The following is a 21254-nucleotide window of genomic DNA, read 5'->3' as shown; positions in this document are numbered from 1 at the left end:
CACACACACACACACACACACACAGAGTCTCTTGTTTTCTTATTACAAAAGCAAGTCACATTCATTATAATCTCAGAAAATAGAAGCAATGTAAAGAAAATTTAAAGACTTACCTGGGAATGTTTGTAACACACAGAAATGTGTTTATAACACAAATAACTGCATTTGTAACACAAAGAAATGTGTTGAGGTGATGACTACCCCCATACCCTAATGTGATTATCGCACATTGCATGCCTGTATCAAAATATCTCACCTACGGCTGGGCGCGGTGGCTCATGCCTGTAAGCCCAGCACTTTGGGAGGCTGAAGTGGGCGGATCACAAGGTCAGGAGATTGAGACCATCCTGGCTAACACGGTGAAACCCCGTCTCTATTAAAAAAATACCAAAAATTAGCCAGGGTCGTGGCGGGCGCCTGTAGTCCCAGCTACTCAGGAGGCTGAGGCAGGAGAATGGCGTGAACCTGGGAGGCGGAGCTTGCAGTGAGCTGAGACCGCGCCACTGCACTCCAGCCTGGGCGACAAAGCAAGACTCCGTCTCAAAAAAAAAAAAAAAAATTCTCACCTACTCCATAAATATATTCACGTACTATGTACCCAAAAAAATTTTTTTTAATTTTGTCTGAGGCCATCACTATTAATTGTTAATACAATCACTTATTTTTGTTCTTCAGATCATATTCTTTGCACTTTTAATACAACTGGATCATTCAGTACCTACTATTTTGTAACCTATTTTATACTACAATGAACCATTATTCCACATAATCAATTCCATTCTATCCGTTTGTTTCTAGTAAGGTAAAGTCTTTTGTTGCACAATAGTTAGACATTTAGGTAGATTCCACCTTTCCTCTCTTACAAACAGTACTGCAAACAAGTTATCTTCTTGCTTCATTTTCCCGCATATTCTTAGTTATTTTCTTTGGAAAAGGTCCCAGAAGTAAAATTACTAGGTTAAACCCATGCTCTTAGATGTGTGATATGTGTTACCCAATTGCTCTCAAAAAAGTTAACTCCAATCTCTACTCCAGCCTTTGCATATGAAAATACAGGTATTATCCTCTGGTAACTAAGTTTCTTTGTAAAAAAGCTTTACATTAAGGTGATGGCAATAATAATATCAATAGTATCGCCATTCCAGGAACTTTTGTTCTACTTATTCTCTAATCCTTACAACAACCCAAGGAACAGGTGCTAATACCCTCTGTTTACAAAGAAACTGAGGTTCCATAAGGTAAAGAGTTACAAAGAAGCAAAATTTAGGATTACTAGTAGAACTCCAAAGCAGCAGTCCCCAATCTTTTTGGCACCAGGGACAGTTACACGGAAGACAATTTTTCCACAAACGGGGGTGGGGTGTGGGGATGCTTTTCAGGATGAAACTGTCCCACCTCAGATCATCAGGCATTATATTCTCCTAAGGAGCACGCAACCTGGATACCTCGCACGTACATTTCACAATATGGTTCGAGCTTCTATGAGAATCTAATGCCACTGCTAATCTGGCAGAAGGCAGAGCTCAGGTTGTAATGCTCACTCAACCACCACTCACCTTCCTAACAGGCTGCGTCTGTACTGGTCTGTGGCCCGGGATTGCAGACCCCTGCTCTAAAGCATCCAAATGGTACGCAAATATTTTAAGGAAAATAGAGTCTGCTCTAAAGTGTGTGGTATGCTAGAGAGTTCATATCAAGGACTATCGAGAGTCAAGCTGTCCAATATTCAGGAATCTTACAAGCTGGTTGATGAAACCTCTGATAGCCTGAAACTGGCAAGGTGGGAGTACTTATACTACAGAAATTTGTGTTTGGGGGGTTTTTTGAGAGCCAGTTTACCAGCACACCAAATTCAAGTAGTAACATTTGTCTTCCGTTTCCCCAGCCATTTCTCCTTTTCATTATCCTGGTAAGAAAGGCTGGCTTCAGCCTTCTCTTGCTACAAGCTAGGTAGAATCTGTTCCAGTCTCAACGATCTGAGACCTATTTCTGGGTACTTCTGTCTGCAAGAGTCAAAAGGTAGCTCCACTCTCCTTACTCTCCAGCATCCAAAGCTTCACCACCCTATTTGAGCACCTATCAGAACCAGGGCTAACATCATTTTATCTTGTGTCCTCACTGACATAAATCAGTACAGAAGCCAGAGGCTCCCACTGCCCATCTCCCAGAAGGCTATGCCTCTTCTGTCCCCATCTTCTATGCCTACTGCCCACCCCTCCCCACCTCTTGAGAGGCTTCTGGTGTAACCTCCAGAAGTAACAGTTCCCTAGATCTTTAACATCTTTGAAGGCCCCCCCTCCACCTTTTTGCTCCAGCCTAAACCTGAATCTCCCCAGGATCAATGTTGGTCCTCGTTGTTCTTTCTGTCACAGTTATCAGGTTGCTGAACCTGGAACTGGGAGGAGGTCCTTCTTGCTCCTCACTGATGCTTCCTCCCCACCCCTCCCTCCTCCTTCCCAGCCTGGAACCAGAGGTCCAACTACCATACACCAACTGTCTCCTTATCACTGCCATCTGTTGCTCCCCAAGTTACTCATTCTCCTGTCTCAGGAATTTTAGTTGCTGGTTTACTGTCACTCTTCTCTCTCAATTCTTGGTGATTTTAACATATGTATGCCTGACCCTTCCAATATTGTGGCCTCTCCTGTCTGCGAGGTCCTCTACCTAATGATCTTGTCCTCCACCTGATCTCAGACATCCTTTAACAGCCTCCACCTATCTTTCTAGTTCATTCCCTCTAATATTTGACTCCAATAATCCTTCAACCCCATCAGGCCCTACGATCCATTGATCTTAAGTTATATTCACTTTCCCTCATTCCTCGCCCCTATGCTCTAAACTTCCTTCTTAAGCAGGTTAAATTCTAAGATCAAACATTGTAATAATTTGCCCTTCAATCCCTTGCCTTTTCTCTCTTTGTAGGATAGACCACACACTGGTTAAATCTACCTCTTCACTGACTCCCCACCTGCACTTGTATAGCTGAATGTGGCTAGAGTAAAACACAGAAAAGTATACTGACTGATCTTGCCTTAAATTCATGACCCTGAATCTTGTGTGGGTCATTAATGCTCCCCGCAAAAACCATGCATTTCCTTGGTCCACTCACTCTCCCACTGTCCTTGGTGACTGTAACTTCTCTTCTTCACTCCTGAAAGCTGACACCTCTTCTCCCATCCTCATTCTCAATGACCTCGCTTTCCATTTCACTGAAAAAACTGAAGTAACCAGAAGAGAACATCCACAAACCTCCCACCATCCCATCTCAGCACCTCGTAGCATCTTTTGACACACATACTGTCTTCCCTCCTGCCGCTCTAAGTGGACTACCCTTATCCTGCGCAAAGCCGAGTCCCCATTCCTTCACTTATGCTCCACATCATATCCCCTCTCACCAAAGTAATAACTCTCCAACAATTCTCTACTCTCCATTCTGCATCAATAATTTTCCCTTCTACACTGGATCGTTACCGGTGCAACAAACAAACAAATTGTTTCCATCAATTAAAAACAAAAAAAAACTTGCTGGGGTCCCACTTTCCTCTCCAGCTACCCTCAAATTTCCTGCTCTCTTGGTCAGCCAGCCTCCACGAAGGCTCCTAACGGCCCCTACCCTCTTGGTATTCAGGTTCTTATGCAGTTCCCTCTCACACTGTGTCCATGTGATCAACAGAATACAGCGGAAATAACGGAATGTAACTTCCATACATGGTAGCTTCTCTCTACATATCTTAGATCATCCTCTCTGAAAGAAGCCGGCTGCCTTGTTAGGAGGATACTTAAGCACTCCTATGGAGAAGAAGCCTGTATAGTGAGTAAGAAACTGAGGCCTCTTGCCAACAGCCAGATGAAATGAGCCATCTCAGAGGTAAGTCCTCCAGCTCAGGTCGAGCCTTCAGATGACTGCAGCCCTGGCCAATATATTGACTAAAACTTCACAAAACACTGAGCCAGAATCACCCAGCTGAGCCATTCCTGAATTCCTGACTGAATTAGTAAATCTGAATTAGTAAAACTGAAATAGTAAATCTTTGTTGTTTTAAGTGACTCTTAAGTTTTACTTTGTTTTTGTTTTTTGGGACAGGGTCTTGCTCTGTTGCCCAGGCTGGAGTGCAATGGCATGATCATGGCTCACTCAGCCTCAACTTCCCAGGCTCAAGTGATCGTTCCTGCCTCAGCCCCTGGAGTAGCTGGGACTATAGGCGTGCACCACCACATTAAGCTACCTTTTTTTTTTTTTTTTTTTTTTTGTATTTTAGTAGAGAAGAAGTCTCACTATGTTGACCAGGCTAGTCTCAAACTCCTGAGCTCAAGTGCTCCTCCTGCCTCGGCCTCCCAAAGTGCTGAGATTACAGGCGTGAACCACTGTGCCCAGCTTAATTTGTTATGTAGCAATAGATATCTAACATACACACTCTTTACAGAAAAATGCCTCAGTAACTTTTATTTATTCACTATCTCTGATTTCTCTCCTCTCTTCTCTTTGAAACCCACTCCAATAGGGCTTTTGCCCTCATACTACCCAGCAACCTGCTTGTCAATAACCACTATGTTGTCAAACTCAATAATCGATTCTTAGCTTTCCTCTTACTTGATCTATCAAGCAAGATTTCACATGGTTGATCACTTCTTCCTCCATGAAACAATTTACTTGGCTTCCTGGAGAAAACACAGAAAACTATACTGACTGATGTTGCCTGAAATTTATTTACATTCATGGGCCCTGTGGGTTTCCTTCTCACTTTGTGGTCACGCCTTCTTAGGCTTCTTTGCTGGCTCCTCCTGTCTCACCATCCTCTTAATGCTGGAGTGCGCCAGGGCTCAGCCCTTAGCCCTTTTCTCTTCTCTATCTACCCTCATTCCCTTGGTGATTCCAATAGTTTCATATTTATATAGTCTTACATGGCCCTTAAGGCCCTATATCCTTACTAATCAAACTGCGGCCCCAGGACCAGTAACTTCACCATCACCTGAGGGTTTGTTATCTCTGACCCAACTCAAGATCTACCAAATCAGAATCTAAATTTAACAAGATCTCTAGGAAATCTGTATGCACATTAAAGTCTGAGAAGCACTTCTTTTGTGATCTGCTACCCCATTCCTCCCCTGACTACATCTCCTAACTCACCTGCCTCTAACTGAGATGACATCTTCACCACTGCAGGTGCATGCCCACCTCCAGGCCTGCCAATACTGATCGCTGTGTCTGAAATGCTCTTCCCCAAGATATCTCAATACTTTTTTCCTTATCTCCTTCAAGACCTTGTTAATCTATAACTACTTTGGGAGGTGTACTTCGACCACTTTGTTAAAAATTGCAAACCCACCATCACTTCCACCATTACGCTCCCCATCACAGGGCCCTATTTTACTTTCCATAGCACTCAGCACCTTTTAATGTACTACAGTTCACTTATTTATCTTATTATGTCTCCACCCACTATATTACTAACACTTGAGGGCTGAGATTTTTATCTGTTGTGTTCACTGATGTATCCTACATCCTGGATGAGAGCCTGGACACAGCATGTGCGCAATAAACTTTTGTTTTTTAAAGTCTTGTCTTCAATTGCTTCTTCAAGGACTTAGTAACCAAATCTCTGACTAAGGTGCCACTGAAATCTACTTTCTTCATTAGCAGGGTTATTCTCATAAATCTTTCTCCCTGTGTCCACCTGGAATCTACTGCGTGTTTGTGAGAATATTCATCTACTCTGACTAGCCCTTTACCAGACCCCTTGACATGTTGCTCCTGACTCCCTACTAAGCCTCATAATTTTTAAAGACAATTCAAGACCAAAACTTCTCTTGTCCCTTTAAACATCTCATTTCTTAAATAGTTCTATTCCTTCTTCTCTCTCTTCCTTTAGCCAAATGTACCTACAGAACACTTGACATGTGGCTAGCCCAAACTGAGAAGTGCAGATGCACAAAATACACATCAGATTTGAAAGACTTCATAAGAAAAAGAGAAAATAAAATAGCTCATTAATAATTTTCGTATCTGGCCGGGCACGGTGGCTCACACCTGTAATCCCAGCACTTTGGAAGGCCAAGGTGGGAGGATCACTTGAGGTCAGGAGTTCGAGACCAGGATGGCCAACATGGTGAAAGGCCGTCTCTACTAAAAACACAAAAATTAGCTGGGCAAGGTGGCATGCGCCTGCAATCTCAGCTACACGAGCAAGAGATTCACTTAAACCAAGGAGGCGGAGGTTACAGTGAGCCAAGATTGCGCCACTACACTCCAGCCTGGACAACAAAGTGAGACTCTTGTCTCAAAAAAAACAACAATAATAATTTTCGTATCTGTTACATTTGATATGATAGTGGTTTAGATATACTGGGTTAGATAAAATATATTATGAGGGCAAGCACAGTGGCTCACACACTGCAATCCCAACACTTTGGGAGGCCAAGGTAGGAAGACTGCTTGAGGACAAGAGTTCAAGACCAGCCAGGACAACAAAGCAAGACTCTAACTCTACAACAAATAAAAACATTAGCTAGATGTGGTAGCACACACCTGTTAGTCCCAGCTAGTTGGGAGGCTGAGGTAGGAAGACTGCTTGAGCCCAGAAGGTGGAGACTGCAGTGAGCTATGATCGTACTATTGCACTTTAGCCTAGAGTGAGACCTCATCTCTAAAAATAAATAAATAAAAACTGGAAAAAAAAATATATATATAATGAAAGTTGATTTGACCTGTTTCTTTTTACTTATTTAATTATCTACTAGAAAATTTCAAATTATGTCTATGGCTCCCCCTGTATTTTTACCAGACAGTGCAGCTCTAGATCAGTTCCAAACAAAATAGCTCCTTCCTCCCTGCAAGAAACTCTTTCCCTGGTTTTTATTTTAATAAGCAGGAGACTGGGAAAGAAGGGAAGGGAATGCAATATGCAATTAAAACCAGAAACTAAGTGGGAGGCAGTGGCTCACGCCTGTAATCCCAGCACTTTGGGAGGCTGAGGCGGGCAGATCACCTGAGGTCAGGAGTTCAAGACCAGCCTGGCCAACATGGTGAAACCCCGTCTCTACTAAAAATACAAGAAAATTAGCCGGGCATGGTAGCGGGCACCTGTAATCCCAGCTACTTGGGAGGCTGAGGCAGGAGAATCACTTGAACCCGGGAGGCAGAGGTTGCAGTGAACTGAGATCACGCCATTGCACTCCAGCCTGGGCAAAAAGAGCAAGACTCCATCTTGGAAAAAAAGAAAAAAAAGACAGAAACTAAATAAAATCTCTGTATTGCTTTAAAATTTTCACTTTGATCTTCACATAAAATCCAAAATTTTATGGCCAGGCCCGGTGGCTCACGCCTGTAATCCTAGCACTTTGGGAGGCCAAGGTAGACGGACTGCCTGAGCTCAGGAGTTTGAGACCAGGCTGGGCAACATGGTGAAACCCCATCTCTATTGAAAATACAAAAAATTGGCTGGGCACAGTAGGTCATGCCTGTAATCCTAGCACTTTGGGAGGCCGAGGCAGGCGGATCACCTGAGGTCAGGAGTTCGAGACCAGCCTGGCTAACATGGTGAAACCCCATTTCTACTAAAAATACAAAAAATTAGTCTGGCATAGTGGCACGCACCTGTAATCCTAGCTACTCAGGAGGCTGAGGCAGGAGAATTGCTTGAACCCGGGAGGCAGAGGTTGCAGTGAGCCGAGATTGGCCATTGCACTCCAGCTTGGGCAACAAGAGTGAAACTCCGTCTCAAAAAATATATATTATATATATTATATATATATATATATATATATGTGTGTGTGTGTATATTAAAAAAAAAATAGCCAGGCAAGGCGGCGTGCACCTGTAGTTCCAGCTACTCAGGAGGCTGAGGTAGGAGAACTGCTTGAACCAGGAAGGCGGAGGTTGCAGTGAGCCAAGATCTCACCACTGAACTCCACCCTGGGCGACAGAGAGAGACTCCATCTCCAAAAAAAAAAGAAAAAAATCCCGAATTTTAAGATAACACTTTTCAAAGACAAGAAATTTGGTATATTTAAATGACATTAAAATATAACATTATCACCTGTAAAAATTCATCAAGCTATAACTTAATGATCTGTATACTTTCTCAGTGTTCTATACTTCAATGTTTTAAAATACGCTAATGCCAAATAAATCAATTGTACACAAACCAAATTATTTCTGTGTTTTAAGAAAAAGAAAATTCTTGCTCTTGCTTGCTTCCTAAAATGTTAAAGGAATAAAATAAAAGAGTCCTCTCCTTTCATTTCCTGCCTTTAGAAGTCAGAGTTCAGTTACAGATGATTTAAATACTACTCCTTCTCATAACAATCTCCTTAGCAACCTTTTACAGCTTGTCATGAGTTGCAGAATTCTCTCAATCTTCCATTCTTCAAATGGCCTGTGTCCCTTCTAGAACAAAGTATTTTAAAACAGAAAACTTAACAAGCTCTTTGTTTTTTTCCAGGAATAGAGGTATTAACAAGCTCTTTGAATAGAAATTTTAAGGCAGTCTCACAATCTCCTTCAATTATTTTGCCAGCTTCTACCCTCTAAGCATTCTTCCCTCTTCCCTTCCCAAGGTAAAGTCACATCCTCTGTAAAAATAACAGTGGCCTCTTCCAAAGATATCTGGTACCTCATTACTAAAGTTTGTTTGTGGTGTAGAATGGAGAAAATGAAAAGAAAGCCCTGGAATCAGGTGAAGAGAGGAAAGGAAAAGGAAAAAGAAGGCCATAAGCCACCTGATGCTCGACTCCATCTGGAGTGGAGAATCTACATATCAGCCGAAATGGAAAAGCAAAGGGCAGAGAAAAGGGAGGATAAAAGACAGGCCAGGATCCAGGGAAGTGGGTGGTGTGACCAGGCACAGGGTGTTGAGGTTTTACTTGCGGGTGGGTGGAAAGTAGAAGGTTCCAGAGCAGCCACAAGAGATGAGGAAGTTGTAGAATTTTTAAAAGGGAATTTTAATACTTTTAATAAGTGTTGTTACAACCTATAAAATGGATCTACTAAGATCCTTTGAGAGATATTTTTGATTGCATTACTGTGCTTACTTACAGGCAGTGGTAGTGCGAAGGTGGAGCCTTGCCTCATAATAGACCCAATGTTTGAATTCATAAATTACAGAGAGAGAAAAACCAGGCAACAGAGCAGTTTAATCAAACAAGCTCAGGTTCTGTCATCTTATTCAGCAATGCAATACATTCATGTGTTACGTTTTATTAAGATTACTGGTAAACCAACAATTCTTTGTATTCATTTTATTTATTCTATTATTATTATTATTTTATTATTATTTCATTTTTTTATTTTTTATTTTTTGAGACGGAGTCTTGCTCTGTCGCCCAGGCTGGAGTGCAGTGGTGCAATCTCGGCTCACTGCAGTCTCCACCCGCCGGGTTCAAGCGATTCCCCTGCTTCAGCCTCCCAAGTAACTGGGATTACAGGCGCCCACCACCACACCCAGCTAACTTTTGTACTTTTAGTAGAGACGGGGTTTCACTATGTTGGCCAGGCTGGTCTTGGACTCCTGACCTCAAGTGATCCTTCAGCCTCGGCCTCCCAAAGTGCTAGGATTACAGGCATGAGCAACCATGCTCAGCCTTTTTTTTTTTTTTTCGAAATGGGGTCTCGCTCTGTGGCCCAGGCTGGAGTGCAGTGGTGCGATCTCAGATCATTGCAACCACCACTCTGTCACCCAGGCTGGAGTGCAGTGGTATGATCTCAGATCACTGCAACCTCTGCCTCCTGGGTTGAAGTGATTCTCCTGTCTCAGCCTCCCAAGTAGCTGGGATTACACGCACCAACCACCATGCCCAGCAAATTTTTTTGTTTTTTTTTGTTTTTTTTTTTCTTGGAGACAGAGTTTCGCTTTTTCGTCCAGGTTGGAGTGCAAGGGCGCAATCTCGGCTCACTGCAAACTCTGCCCCCCGGGTTCAAGTGATTCTCCTGCCTCAGCCTCCCGAGTAGCTGGGATTATAGGCACCCGCCACCATGCCTGGCTAATTTTTGTATTTTTAGTAGAGACGGGGTTTTGCCATTTTGACAAGGCTGGTCTCAAACTCCTGACCTCAGGTGATCTGCCACCTCGGCCTCCCAAAGTGCTAGGATTACAGGCGTGAGCCACCTCACCCGGCCTTCCAGTTATATTAAATATAATATAAAGTATAATATAACCTCCCGGTTATATTAAATAAATTATAAAGTATAATTTATTTTATACTTTTAGTAGAGACGGGGTTTCACCATGGTGGCCAGGCTGATCTCAAACTCCTAACCTCAAGTGATCCACCAGCCTCAGCCTCCCAAAGTGCTGGGGTTCCAGACATGAACCACCATGTCTGGCCTCTTTTTATTCATTTTATCATGGTAATACTCTAGCAAAACTGAACATTTAGAGGACAGAACCGTGTTGCCTATGCTTAGTACAAGATCTATAAATAGCAAGTCCTCAACAAATGATGTAAAAAAAATTTATATTTTTACCTATAGTTCCATGTTCCTTTCACAACTCTTCATTTTCCTAAGAGCTCCTATCTATCCATGAGAATTTCCCCCTAGATAACAGGTTCAAACTATAAGGTACTTATTTTTTTATTTTTTTGAGACGGGAGTCTTGCTCTGTCACCCAGGCTGGAGTGCAGTGGCGCGATCTTGGCTCCCTGCAACCTCCGCCTCCCAGGTTCACACCATTCTCTTGCCTCAGCCTCCCGAGTAGCTGGGACTACAGGCGCCTGCCACCACGCCCGGCTAATTTTTGTATTTTTAGTAGAGATGGGGTTTCACCGTGTTAGCCAGGATGGTCTTGATTTCCTGACCTTGTTATCCGCCCGCCTTGGCCTCCCAACGTGCTGAGATTACAGGCGAGAGCCACCGCGTCCGGCCACTATAAGGTATTTATTAATTACCCACAGATGCCAAGGCCACAATCTACAAACTATCTCATGAACTTCCTGTTGCTGAAGAAAAATAAGCAGTTATGTCAAATGAAACCTCTAGAAATAAAAACAGGGAAGTTCAACAGCTAAAATCAGTCAACTAGTTTGAAAGCTATCTATACTTTTTAACCTTATATTCTAGAATGTTGCTCTTCTAAAGAGAAAATTATCCTAAAGGGAAACAAAAGCAGCTCCAAATTCAGTTACAATGGGCCAAACTGAAAAGTTTGTTTCAACCCAAAAAAAAACTGTTTTTCAACACACACACAAAAAATTTCCACTTGAAATATAAATTATATAAACATTCTCTCGTAGACTGTTATTTAACATTCAAATATTTAAATATTCTCTCATAAAATACCTTTGAAATAAATTATTTAAATGCTTTGGGAGAATCTATTCCACCCTCCAGCTCTGAGCGCCACAAAAACAATTTTTTTTTCCCCCGAGACGGAGTTTTGCTCTTGTTGCCCAGGCTGGAGTGCAGTGGTGCGATCTCGGCTCACCACAACCTCTGCCTCCCAGGTTCAAGCGATTCTCCTGCCTCAGCCTCCTGAGTAGCTGGGATTATAGGCACCCACCACCACACCTGGCTAATTTTGTATTTTTAGTAGAGACGGGGTGTCTCCATGTTGGTCAGGCTGGTCTCGAACTCCCACTCGAACTCCCAACCTCAGGTGATCTGCTCACCACGGCCTCCCAAAGTACTGGGATTATAGACGTGAGCCACCACACCGGTCCACAAAAACAATTTTTAAAAATAAACAGCAAGAGGGCCGGGCGTGGTGGCTCACGCCTGTAATCTCAGCACTTTGGGAGGCCAAGGCAGGCCGATCACGAGGTCAGGAGATCGACACCATCCTGGCTAACACAGTGAAACCCCGTCTCTACTAAAAATACAAAAAATTAGCCGGGCGTGGTGGCAGACGCCTATAGTCCCAGCTACTCGGGAGGCTGAGGCAGGAGAATGGCGTGAACCTGGGAGGCAGAGCTTGCAAGTGAGCCGAGATCGCGCCACTGCACTCCAGCCTGGGCGATACAGCGAGACTCTGTCTCGAAAAACAAATAAATAAATAAACAAATAAAAATAAATAAAAAATAAAAAAATAAACACAGGCTAGGCACAGTGGCTCACGCCTGTAATCTCAGCACTTTGGGAGGCCGAGGTGGGTGATCACGAGGTCAAGAGTTTAAGACCAGCCTGGCCAACACAGTGAAACCCTGTCTCTACTAAGAATACAAACATTAGCCAGGCACGGTGGTGTGCGCCTGTAGTCCTGGCTACTCAAGAGGCTGAGGCAGGAGAATCTCTTGAACCCGGGAGGTGGAGGTTGTGGTGAGCCGAGATTGCGGCACTGCACTCCAGCCTGGGCAACAGAGTGAGACTCTGTCTCAGGAAAAAAAAAAAAAAAGCAAGAAAATAAAAAGGCATCCAAATTGGAAATTAAGTAATGGTATCTCTATTCACAGATGACATAATCTTGTAAAAAGAAAATCCTAAGGAATCTACTGAAAAAACATTAAAATTAATAAATGAATTCAGCAAGGTAGCAGGATATATGATGAACAAACAAAAATCAGCTGAGTGCAGTGGCTCATACCTGTAATTCCAGCACTTAGGGAGGCAGAGACAGGAGGACACCTTGAGCCCAGGAGTTCAAGACCTGCCTAGGCAACATAACAAACCTGTTCTCAAAAAAACGGGGGAATTCCCCTTTTTTTGGAGTCAACGAAGACCTAAATAAATGGGAAGACATCCTGTGTTCGTGGTCTAAGGCTTAGCATTGTTAAATGCGATAATAACCAAATCCATTTATAGATTCAAGGCAATCCCTATGAGAATTCCAGTTGGTTTCTTTGTCAGAAGTTGAGCTAATTCTAAAATTCATATGACAATCAAAGGACCTAGAAGAGCCAAACAAACAATCTTGAAAAAGAACAACAAAGTTGGGGGACTCACACTTACCAATTTCAAAACTTATTAAAAAGCAAGAGCAATCAAGACACCATGGCACTGGCACAATAAAACGGAACTGACAGTCCAGAAATAAACCCATACATATGATCAACTGATTTTCAATCAGGGTGATTATACCATCCAATAGGTAAAAAATATTTTCAAGAAATGGTGATGTGTCTATTAGATATCCACACATAAAAGTATGAAGTTAGACCCTTTCCTCACACCATATACAAAAATTAACTGAAATGGATCAAAGACCTAAATGTAAGAGCCAAAACTATAAAACTCTCAGATGAAAACAGGCATAAATCTTCATGATCTTGGATTTGGCAATGGATTTTTAGACATGGCACCAAACCCCACAAGCAATAAAATAAAAAACAAATACACTGGACTTGATTGAAATAAACTTCATGCTTCAAAGGACACCATCAAGAAACTGGAATGAAAATCCACAGAATGGGAGAAAATATTTGCAAATCATGTATGTGATAAGAAATTTTATCTACACTATATAAAGAACTCTTATAATTCAATAATAAAAAGAAAACCCAATTTTAAAATGGGCAAAGGTCAAGGCTGCAGTGAGCTGTGATTGTGCCACTGCACTCTAGCCTGGTGAGAGAGGGAGACCATGTCTCTTAAAAAAAGGGGGAGTGGGGGGCAAAGGATCTGAATAGTCATTTCTACAATGGTTAACAAGCACATGAAAATACGCTCAACATCATTAGCCACCAGGAAGATGTAAAGCAAAACCACACGAAATACCATTTTACATGCACTAGGATGCCCAGAATCAAGAAGTCAGATAATAACAAGTGTTGGCAAGGATGTGGAAAAATCAGAACCCTTATACACTGAGATGTCAAAAGATAGAGTTACTTTGAGAAACAGTTTGGAAGCTCTCAAAAAGTTAAAATATAGAGTTACCAGTTTACCCAGAAATTCTTCTCTTAGGTATATATCCAAGAAAAATGAAAACATATGTCCACACAAAAATTTGTACATGAAAGTTTATAGCACCATTACTCATAACAGCCAAAGGGTAGAAACAATTCAAATGTCCATCAACTGATGAATGGGTAACAAAATACAGTATATCCATACTATGGAATATTTGGCAATAAAAAGGAATAAACTACTGATACATGTATGACATGGATGAACCCTGAACATTATGCTAAATGGAAGAAGCCAGTCCTAAAAAAACATATGAGTCCATGCATATGCAATGTCCAGAATAGGCAAATCTATACATATAGAAGGCAGATTAGTGATTGCTGGGGCTAGGAGGTGATAGCTAAAAGGTACCACATTTCTTTATAAGGTGACAAAATGTCCTAAAATTGTGGTGATGGCTGCATAACTCTGAACATCTCAAAAACCGCTAATTGGAAAAGTGGGTAAAGTGGGTAACTCATATGGTTTGTGAATTATATCCTAAAAAGTTTATTTTTAAAAAACTAAGAAACATCATCATCAAAAAATTAGGTAATGGTCATAAAACCGAGGAAATCATTAATTTTGCTGATTAAAAACCTTATTTTAATATCTGCTAAATACAGTAAAATCTCCACCAAATTAAGAGAATATGTCGAGACACCATACTGAACTGCAGAAGCTCAATTAGCCTCCACCTAAATGACTCATCCATCTCTACTCCCTAATCCCCAGACCTATCATACTGACTTCTCTCCACGTCACAGGCCAGCTACTCCTTCAGTCACCAGGCATTTCTGCTCCTATGCTTACCATGGGTCAGTTGGGTTTGTTCCCAAACCTATTTATACAACTGTACCACTATTATTATAGTACCAATTAATTAAATAATGTATAAACTGATGAAATAATGAGTGTATAAAACACATCTGTGTAGCGTGGGAAATACAAAGAATGTAAGAAAACAGCAGATGAACAACACATATCAACAGAAGAATGATCACAGGAATAGAAAAAAATTTCAGACAGAAATGCTTCTTCCCTTGAACGGAAAACGGAGGTATGTCCAATCTTTTTTTTTTTTTTTTTGAGACAGAGTCTCGCTCTGTTGCCCAGGCTGGAGTGCAGTGGTGCAATCTCGGCTCACTGCAAGCTCCGCCTCCCAGGTTCACGCCATTCTCCTGCCTCAGCCTCCCGAGTAGGTGGGACTACAGGCACCCACCACCACACCCGGCTAATTTTTTGTATTTTTAGTAGAGACGGGGTTTCACTGTGTTAGCCAGGATAGTCTCGATCTCCTGACCTCGTGATCCGCCCGCCTCGGCCTCCCAAAGTGCTGGGATTACAGGCGTGAGCCACCGAGCCCAGCCCTGAGCTGTGTCCAATCTTTAACATGACCTGTAATAACTGGCACCGCCTTGTCTTCCCTACATTTTCTTTAACTCTCCCTCCTTCTCTATGCTTCAGACATCCTTGTGTTGTTCTGTCAGTTTCAAAAACAGCTAGCTCTTTCAGAATCTTCACTATGGTGTCCTTCTTCCTGGAAAGTTCCACTGGATTTACCTAAATCCTTTCCCTCAGCCTGGCTAACTCCTTCAAGCCAAGTCTGTGTCTTAATACAAAGATGCATGTGACTCTAAGAGTGGCACACAACAGATGCTCAATTAATGTGTCAATATTGTTATGTACCTAAGGGAAGAGATGTCGAGAAAAATACTCTAAACAGCCACTATCACTTGGTAGTAGGGTATGAAGTGATTTTTACATTCTCCTTTTACTCTTTAAGATTTACAACAAATATACATTTTTTTTTATTTTTTTTTGAGACAGAGTCTCGCTCTGTTGCCCAGGCTGAAGAGCAGTGGCGTGATCTCGGCTCACTGGAAGCTCCACCTCCTGGGTTCATGCCATTCTCCTGCCTCAGCCTCCCGAGTAGCTGGGACTACAGGCACCCGCCACCACACCCAGCTGATTTTTTGTATTTTTAGTAGAGATGGGGTTTCACTGTGTTAGCCAGGATGGTCTCAATCTCCTGACCTCGTGATCCACCCGCCTTGGCCTCCCAAAGTGCTGGGATCACAGGTGTAAGCCACCATGCCTGGCCAATATCATTTCTACAAATGCTACAAATGAATAAATGTATTTTGAAAAACTAAATAAAAATCTAGCCCCTTCCCACACAGATCCCATCAGCATTGCATTATGTGTGCTGAAAAATACTGGTTTTATTTTATTTAAATCATTTTAATTTTTGACTAAGACAGACTGATATGGCAAATTCTTTTGTTTTGTTTTGTTTTTTGACAGTTTTACTCTTGTCACCCAGGCTGGAGCGCAATAGCATGATCTCGGCTCACTGCAACCTCCACCTCCCAGGTTGAATCGATTCTCCTGTCTCAGCCTCCCAAGTAGCTGGGATTACAGGCACCCACCACCATGCTCGATTAATTTTTTGCATTTAGTAGAGCCAGGGCTTCACCATATTGGCCAGGCTGGTCTCGAACTCCTGACCTCAGGTGATCCGCCCACCTCGGCCTCCCAAAGTGTTGGGATTACAGGCGTGAGCCACCATGCCTGCCTAATAAGGCAAATTATTAAAAAAAATTCTACATGGCCGGGCATGGTGGCTCACGCCTGTAATCCCAGCACTTTGGGAGGCTGAGGCGGGTGGATCACTTGCAGCCAGGAGTTCAAGACCAGCCTGGCCAACACGGTGAAACCCTGTCTCTACTAAAAATACAAAAATTAGCCGGGCGTGGTGGCAGTTGCCTGTAATCCCAGCTACTCAGGAGAATCACTTGAACCCAGGAGGCAGATGTTACAGTGAGCTGAGATCACACCACTGCACTCCAGCCTGGACAACAGAGACTCCGTTCCCCACACCACCCCGCCCCCAAAAAAAGAGGCAATACAAATCTAATTGTCACCTAAATGAGCCAGAGGGTGGAATCAATTATGGGTAGTGAGCTGATTTAGCTAAAGACAAAAAAAGACATTTTAAAATGTTATACTCTGTATAAAGCAGCAAACCCCATGTACAGGCTTTAGTAGTTTATTTTAGGATGCTCAGAAAACATTAAAAATTGATACAGCCCTGTTTGGGTCAAAAACTATACATAACCAGAACGAGGTCCAAGAGACTATGATGCATTTCTTGGCTTGCCTCAAGATCTCTGGGTCCCCTAAAGCAGATTTGACTTTCCAGGAGGTTCAACTATATAGAACAATTCTGGAATCACTTTGAGTAGTTTGGAATCAGACTACTTCACAAGTTCCTACGGTACAGACCCTGTCCTCACCTAAGAGGTTGAAGGTTCGTGGACTGCGTTTACACTTTTGTCCAGGTTACATCTAACAGGATTATATCCGTTGGCTATAAAATGGCAAGAACTGAAGTAGCTGCAGTTAAGAGGCATATAAGGAGATACAAAGGCATCTCATTATTCCAAATGAGGCACTAAATTAACCATCAGCATTATGTAGATACCTTACATTGCAGATACAGGCTGAATAAAGAAAGGACAAATATATGAAAAGTAAAGAGATAAGTGGCTCTGCAACTTTCTGGCTATGTCGGCTTGGGCAAATTACTTAACCTCTCTATATACTTAGCTCTCATCCCTAAAATGCAAATAATAGGATCTACTTCATACATTTGTTGTGATGATTAATTAATGTCTATAACAGTACTTGGAATATAGTAAGCTGTAAAATACATATATATATTTTTTGCCCAGAGGATAATCATTTTTAATTTAAAAAGATTGTTAACAGGTCTGAACTCTTTTGTTATTTACATAAATAAAACAAAATTTTTTGACTGAGAGTAATTAATGCCTCTTAATTCAAACTAAACACTCTTTTGCTTCAGAAGTGGACAGAGAAACATTCTTCTAATTGTAAAATTTTTTTGTTATTATACTTAAAGTTCTAGGGTACATGTGCACAATGTGCAGGTTTATTACATAGGTATACATGTGCCATGTTGGTTTGTTGCACCCATCGACTTGTCATTTACATGAGGTATTTCTCCTAATGCTATCCCTCCTACCCCCCCCAACCCCACAACAGGCTCCAGTGTGTGATGTTCCCCACCCTGTGTCCAAGTGTTCTCATTGTTCAATTCCCACCTATGAGTGAGAACATGCGGTGTTTGGTTTTCTGTCCTTGCGATAGTTTGCTCAGAATGATGGTTTCCAGCTTCATCCATGTCCCTGCAAAGGACAGGAACTCATCCTTTTTTATGGCTGCATAGTATTCCATGGTGTGTATGTGCCATATTTTCTTAATCCAGTCTGTCACTGATGGACATTTGGGTTGGTTCCAAGTCTGCTATTGTGAATAGTGCCACAGTAAACACATGTGTGCATGTGTCTTTATAGTAGCATGATTTATAATCCTTTGGGTACATACCCAGTAATGGGATCACTAGGTCAAATGGTATTTCTAGTTCTAGATCCTTGAGGAATCGCCACACTGTCTTCCACAATGGTTGAACTAATTTACACTTCCAACAACAAAGTAAAAGCGTTCCTATTTCTCCACATCATCTCCGGCATCTGTTGTTTCCTGAATTTTTAATGATTGCCATTCTAACTGGTATGAGATGGTATCTCATTGTGGTTTTGATTTGCATTTCTCTGATGACCAGTGATGATGAGCATTTTCTAATGTGTCTGTTGGCTGCATAAATGTCTTATTTTGAGAAGTGTCTGTTCATATCCTTTGCCCACTTTTTGATGGGGTTGTTTTTTCTTGTAAATTTGTTTGAGTTCTTTGTAGATTCTTGATATTAGCCCTTTGTCAGATGGGTAGATTGCAAAAATTTTCTCCCATTCTGTAGACTGCCTGTTCACTCTGATGGCAGTTTCTTTTGCCATGCAGAAGCTCTTTAGTTTAATTAGATCCCATTTGTCAATTTTGGCTTTTGTTGCCATTGCTATTGGTGTTTTAGTCATGAAGTCCTTGACCATGCCTATGTCCTGAATAGTATTGCCTAGGTTTTCTTCTAGGGTTTTTATAGCTTTAGGTCTAACATTTTAAGTCTTTAATCCACCTTGAATTAATTTTTGTATAAAGGAAGGGATACAGTTTCAGCTTTCTACATATGGCTAGCCAGTTTTCCCAGTACCATTTATTAAATAGGGAATCCTTTCCCCATTTCTTGCTTTTGTCAGGTTTGTCAAAGATCAGATGGTTGTAGACGTGTGGTGTTATTTCTGAGGCCTCTGTTCTGTTCCATTGCCAATATATCTGTTTTGGTACCAGTACCATGCTGTTTTGGTTACTGTAGCCTTGTAGTATATAGTTTGAAGTCAGGTAGTGCAATGCCTCCAGTTTTGTTCTTTTTGCTTAGGATTGTCTTGGGAATGCAGGCTCTTTTTTGGTTCTATATGAACTTTAAAGTAGTTTTTTCCAATTCTGTGAAGAAAGTCATTGGTAGCTTGATGGGGATGGCATTGAATCTATAAATTATCTTCGGCAGTATGGCCATTTTCACGATATTGATTCTTCCTATCCATAAGCACGGAATGTTCTTCCATTTGTTTGTGTCTCTTTTATTTCGTTGAGCAGTGGTTTGTAGTTCTCCTTGAAGAGGTCCTTCATATCCCTTGTAAGTTGGATTCCTAGGTATTTTATTCTCTTTGTAGCAATATGAATGGGAGTTCACTCATGTTTGTCTGTTATTAGACAAACAGACATGCTCTCTGTCTGTTATTAGTGTACAGGAATGGGTAAGCTGTAAAATATTTCTTCAAGATGCATGTGGGAATGAAACACAGAATAGGTACCTATGCCCAGTATACGTGAACTTTATTTCTAAGATGTGAACATGAGTCTTTTCAATAGTTTCCCTCACTAAAGCTTAAATGATTCTATGGTACAATTTTTACAAACCAGTTCTATCAAGATTAAAGCAATGATAAAAGTTCATTTAACTTTATATAATACTTTAACCTATTCCACTTAAAATATAGTTAATCCCCCAAGGGAACAAGATTGTTCTAGTTATTCATTTAACCTTCTTTCCTGCTAAAGGGAAAGGGCCTCTGAGTGCTACATAATTAGTGGTGATTAATAGGAGACAGGAATGTGATGAAATTTGGAAAGCTGGAAAAAAACTAATGTAAAAGCCTCAATTAAAATATATGGAAATTCAAATCAGTTCTGGTTTTGATATTTTCAAATATTTAGCAATTTTCTTCAAAAGTAAGATTATAATCCACAAAACTATTTAAACAATGGCAGTAGGAAAAATTTGTAAAATTGGAATAAAAGCTACCCTTAAATCTGGATCTGAACTGCTTCCTTGACAGGCAAGCGCCCACGAGTACAGGTTAGTCATTCAAGAGTTTATAAATTAGCCGTCTGCGCTGTGAGCCACTACTAGGAAGGGAGAAATATGGGTCACACGCTGTTTAAATTACATGTCCTTTTCAAAACTGTAAGAACAACACACAGATCAGTGGCTGCGAGGGGCTGGAAGGAGGGGCAGGGCTAACTACAAAGTGGCATGGGGGACGTTAAAGGGGTGACAAAACTTGATTGTAGGGAAAGTTAACAACGAAACATGCTTGTCAAAACTCAAAGAATTAAATAAAAAGGTAAATTTTACTGTATGTAAATTATACTTTCAAAAAACAGAAAAAGTTATAGGGAAAAATTAAATTGCCTATTAAAGTAAAAAAATTTGCATGTCATTTAAAACAAATCATATGAAAGATTTCCATTAATGAGTTCAAATGCTGGAAAATACTTAGTATAATCAAGCATATTAAAACATTTTCCAAATAGTAAGAAATAAGGTGAAATACTTGATTTTAAGAAACATTAGCTTGAGGTAAAAGATCACATAAAAGTTAATCAAATACCTATATATGATTTCACTGCTTTCTCAGAACTCGTAATTTTTAATTTTTAAGAATATAGTAAAAGTGCTAAAAGTTGTAATTAAAACTACAAAATAATTCATAACATGATTTTTATGTACTACAAAAACTATTAAAATAAAAACCAGTTGAACAATTGATGTTCTCTATTTCAATTATATGACTTGATGAGGGCCCTAAAACCCCAGAGAGATAAAGAGATTTTGTTTTCCCTGGGAGTCTGTAAGCCTTGCTTAAGAAGGACTTCCTTCTTGCTCCCAGGAAACCTTACACTTCCCAACCAGGAATGACACATAATATGCTGCACGTATAAAGCTAGGCTTGATGCTAAATAAAATGTAAATGATTTTTGTGGTGGGCACAGTGGCTCATGCCTCTAATCCCAGCACTTTGGAGGCTGAGGCAGGCGGATCACCTGAGGTCCCGAGTTCGAGACCAGCCTCACCAACACGGCAAAACTCCATCTCTACTAAAAATACAAAAATTAGCCAGGCGTGGTGGCGCATGCCTGTAATCCCAGCTATTCAGGAGGCTGAGAAAGGAGAATC

General features: G+C 41.2%; 1 protein-coding gene across 11 annotated transcripts in view; it reads right to left on the bottom strand.

Annotated features, from left to right (window-relative positions):
• Positions 1–21254, bottom strand: part of SPIRE1 (spire type actin nucleation factor 1) — a 208158-nt gene that overhangs the window by 159450 nt on the left and 27454 nt on the right. The window lies entirely within an intron of this gene.

Source organism: Pongo pygmaeus, chromosome 17 (genome assembly GCF_028885625.2).
Source record: "Pongo pygmaeus isolate AG05252 chromosome 17, NHGRI_mPonPyg2-v2.0_pri, whole genome shotgun sequence".
NCBI lineage: Eukaryota > Metazoa > Chordata > Mammalia > Primates > Hominidae > Pongo > Pongo pygmaeus.
The sequence above is the reverse complement of the archived record's forward strand: the minus strand, read 5'-3'. Positions and strand labels throughout refer to the sequence as shown.